At 36.1% G+C, this 4,855-nt stretch overlaps 1 long non-coding RNA gene across 1 annotated transcript; it reads right to left on the reverse strand.

The window, feature by feature from the left end:
- Positions 1–1,410: 1,410 nt before the first annotated feature.
- LOC124963528 (uncharacterized) lies at positions 1,411–3,431 on the reverse strand. Its single transcript, XR_007104747.1, has 3 exons — positions 2,372–3,431; positions 2,215–2,250; positions 1,411–1,705 (listed from the first exon to the last, which is right to left on the reverse strand). It is a non-coding gene; the product is annotated as an uncharacterized LOC124963528 (long non-coding RNA).
- Between the last annotated feature and the right edge of the window lie 1,424 nt (positions 3,432–4,855).

Below are 4,855 nucleotides of genomic sequence, written 5' to 3' on the forward strand. Positions count from 1 at the left end.
TGCCTTAACCTAAGATTCATGCGTGGCTAATTCTGAAAAAGTCAAAAGCTCTAAAAATAAATACACAAGTGTGTATTTATACATATGTATATACATATTGTGTAGACATTTATTTATATATGTGTACATGCATGCTATATAACAAAACACATTCATGAATTATTAGGAGTTCCTCCCTTTTCAAAGAAAATCTTATAAGGGTTGCGGATAGAGCTCAGTGGTAAACTGCTTGTCTGGCATGTACAAGGCCCTGGGTTCACTTCCCAGTACTGGGGGAAAAAAATAAAAAATGAAAAAAAAAAAAAAAAGTTGTGGCTTTAAAGATACTTTTACACAGTCAACCTTCTAGAATTTCAGTGATGATTCTATTTATATGATTGAAGTTATCCCTAACTCTTCTGAAACATGTGGAAAATACCTAATTTTGACTAACTCCAATTTGGTCTTTACTTATAGATGTTTCAGTATACTGTAAGCTAGCCTGAGTCAGTGCTGACATTCCAAAAAATCTATTTCAACGTTCTCTCTCAGATTAAATATACTAAAGAAGTTTGACATTTCACATAGTCACAAAATAGAATTAACCAGGGATCCAAAAATGAAAGGAAACTTTTCTATGATTTTTGATAAAAGAGATTACCTATTATCTCTCAAAGTGTTTGCTACATCATTTCCTGGAAGACTTATTTACTTTTCTTTGGAAAGGCAAGCATTAACCTTGGTATACCTTTGTGTTCAAGAACTAAATGTTGTATTCCCTTTTTCCTACCATATTTTCTATCTCACTGTGGGAATATCATCTCAGAAAGGAAAAGTACTTAGTTACTCCACGGGTACAGTCACTTACCACTCCCTGATTATAAAAGCACACTGACTAACAAATGGAATCATCATAAGTGGTACAAGAAGAGGGGTTGCCTACGCAATGTACTGCTGTCCCAAAGTACTATTTTTTTGGCCACTTGGAAGAGTACCTATTAGAAAATACTTGAGTCAAAGCCTGGCCTGAAAGTGATTAACTGTTTCCCACATTCTCAATGTAGGTCTTGGAAATCACCTAATCTAAGACCAAAAGGGCTTCGTTAAAAGGAGTTGTTAGGTTCATGTTCACATTAAGTATAAACACTAACTCATTACAGAAGAGATGTAGGAATGGTAAAAAAAGAGTCCCGAAGAAACAACAGTTGTACCCCCATGGGTATAATGAATTAAAATAAAAATTTAAAAAAAATCAAAGTTCTAATGTTAAAAAAAAGTCACAAGATGCTCTTACACATACATTCAGAAATCCAGTAACTGCTGATATAAGTGGTGCTTTTAGGAGAATTGAAACAATAATGACAGATTAAAGCTGGCCTTTACCCATGAGAGACCCTGGAATAAAACCACAAGTACTACCAAGAAGCCACAGGTGTTTATTGCACGAACAGGGAAAAACATGAATTTGAAGGACATGGTGATAAAAGCTCTTCTTTGCCTCCACTAATCAGCTAAAAGATTAAGAGTTAATACAAATATAAATATTATAACTATGTGCTGATGGGCTCATTTTTCTTTCGGGTTTACAAAAAAAAAAAAAAAACCAAATAAACCAAAAAAACAACCTTTTTGTCCTTGAACTTCAGGGCTCTTGGTAGGTTGGCCAGTCACTGCCTTGTCACCTTGTCTCAGCAGGTTTACAAATTGACATGCCCAAGACTGCCATCTGGTGGAAATGACAGAAATTAAAATGATTTTTTTTTAAGTGAAGAAAGTCAGTTGGCTACTAAGAAGGTATAAACTATACTGAGGGGTGGGCAGGTAGCTTATTACAGCAGTAGGAAATATAAAACAGAACTACTGTCATGTATAGTTAATTATAACAAAAAAATAAGAGATGCAAAATAGGGAATCAAATTTTTTTATTGACACTGGATATTGAACCTAGGGGCACTCTACCACTGAACCACATCTCCAGCCCTTTTTATTTTTTACTTTAAGATAAGGTCCTGCTAAGTTGCTGAGGGTCTCAACAAGCTGCTGAGGCGGGTCTCCAACTTGAGATCCTCCTGCCCCAACCTCCCAAGTCGTTGGATTACAGGCATACGTCAACAAGCCCAGCAAGGAATAAATTTAAGATGTAGACCACATGAAAGAAACTCTAAAACTATACTGGGGGCATTATAAACACCTGCATAAATAGAAAGATAGAGCATGTTCCTGGATGGAACTCACCTCTGCTTAAGATATCAGTGGCCTTCAAATTCATCTCTACAACAACATAATCAACATATTAACAGGATTTTTATTTGGCAGTACCAGTTGTATTAAATACTTATGAGCAAATATTTATTAAAAAGGTCAAAGTCATGAAAGAAAAATATTTACTTACTCATAATGTGAAAACATTGTCAGGGTATACATCTGAAGGTTGATGAAACTGTCAAAGAAAATGATAAAATTCTAAAACTTTTTGATGTTAAAACACTTCTCTCAAAACTCATCAAATTTAACACCTAAGTTCTTTGCAATTTACTGAATATAAATTTTACTTCAATTTTTTTTAAATAAAGCAAAACAAATGTCACCCTATTTGATTTAAAGGGTATATGGAGAGCAAAAGGGAATATTTTTGACCAAGGATACCTATCCAGTACCCTCCAGATCTTAGCCTTCCTTCCTCCACTACCTCTTCAATCAGAGTGAGTTGAAAGCCCTTATTCTGCCTGTAAGAAATGCTAACACAAACAGAAAAAGGTTAGGGTAAGAAAATGCACAGAAATAGTAGCACAATATAAGATTTAGGGGGGAAAAAAAATCTATGATGTTGAGCTTGTGGTTTGGTTTTTCAGGAATTCAATCAACTCAGTATTGATAGGTGCCCTTTGTTCTTGGTCTCATCGATCCTCAAAACCCTTCATTAAAACAATACCAACAAACCCATGAATAGTATTACAATACTGAAAGGCAGAGGAAGCTGAAGAAAATAATTCATGCTGTATTTAACAGAATGGTTAATTTCCTAAATGTAAGGAGCTCTCACAAATCAACAATGTGTCAACTGAAAATATGTATCATAAAATGCTGCCAATTAAACTACAAAAAATGCATCATGAAAACTTATGATTATTTTATACTTACTGTAACAGGTTTTTAGAATGCTGTATCTGTTATATGCTAAACCAGTGTGGTCATTTTGAAGACATTTTAGATCACATTTAAACCAACAGTGTACCTCATTATGAATGGAAATATGAATAGGTATGACCAAGCTGGTGCAAGGTACCATGGTGGCTGCCTAGCCAATGACAGTGGAAAGATGCCACTGATTTAAGACGCTTCCCAACTTCAAAGATATTAAAGTGTCTTGTTAAAAAATAGTACGTTTTGGACTGGGCTGGTGATGTAGTTCAGTGGTAGGGTGCTTGCCTAGCACGTACAAGGCCCTGAGTTCAATCCTGAGTGCCTTAAAAAAGAAAAAAAAAAAAGGGGGCTGGGGAGATAGCTCAGTGGGTAGAGTGCTTGCCTTGCATGCACAAGGCCCTGGGTCCCATCCCCAGCACGGCAAAAAAAAAAAACTGTGCAAGAATACATTTTGGAGATTTACATTTTTACATAAAAGACAACCTTTTATAACCTGTTCTGTTTCTGTCTTAGGTTTTCAAAGTATTAAAACATACCCGTGGGGCTAGGGAGATAGCTCAGTTGGTAGAGTGCTTGCCTTGTAAGCACAAGGCTCTGGGTTTGATCCCTAGCACCCCACCCCCCAAAAAAAAAAAAAAAAAAAATACCTGTTGCCTGCAGAAGCAAAGCAAATACCTGATGCCAGAGTTCAGGTTGCATTAGCCTGACCCTTCCTCCATTTCACGAAGCTGCCCCACAAAAACTGTTCTGTGTTAAAGGATGCTTGTAGACTAAGGAGCAGTTCTTCCTTAGCAACATCTGCCTTGCATCGAAAAAACCAGTCTACAGACAGTTACTTCAAAAACTCAGGAATTCATACTTCCCAGCTAGAACTAGATTGAAGCACTTGCCTTGGAGAAAAATGTCACTTTTTTTTTTTTAAGTACTGGGGATTGAACCCAGGGGCGCTCTGTCTCTGAGCTACATTCCCAGCCCTTTTAAAAAATTTGAGTCTAGGTCTCCTTAAATTGCTGAGACTGGCCTCCAACTTGTGAAACTGGGATTACAAGGCATGCAGCACCAGCCAAAATAAGTATTTGATTGCGACATTTTAAAATATCAGAATGAATGCAAAAATCATGATAAATATCCAAATTTTAAGTAAAGGCAGAATTATAACTCTGAATTTCCTTTTTGCCTTAGGCTTTCTCATAGCTTGACATAGCACTGTTACATTCCAGTTGCGAAGGGGAAGAAGGGTGGTCGTGGTAGATTAGAATGAGTGAGCGATGTGGTACCACACTACAGTTTAAAATTAAATATACAAGAGAAACACACAAGTAATCACAGGGAGGGGAGGAATTTTCAATATTAGATCCCCAAATGAATGCAAGCTGTTAAGAATCAGAGTGCAGATTATTACATTTTTATTAAAATGAACTAGATTTAAATAAGACAATGTACCCTGCCAGGAACCAACATTTATAAGGCTGAATAAATATGGTCTAATATTTGCACAAGGTTAGACAAAAAGACAGAACAGACACTAGGAGTGGATTACATATAGTTAGAAAATTGGTCATTCGATGGGGTAGTGTGGCACTGGCACAATTAGGTAGTTGTGTGAAAAAAGATTAAGATTTCTTAGTTCATATTATATGTAGCAGTAAATTCAAGATGAATTAAAAACATAAATATGTACGTATATTTGGGAGATGGTAAGACAACTTGGAAACTACTGAAGAATGCATCT

The sequence above is a fragment of the Sciurus carolinensis genome, chromosome 13, assembly GCF_902686445.1.
Source record: "Sciurus carolinensis chromosome 13, mSciCar1.2, whole genome shotgun sequence".
NCBI lineage: Eukaryota > Metazoa > Chordata > Mammalia > Rodentia > Sciuridae > Sciurus > Sciurus carolinensis.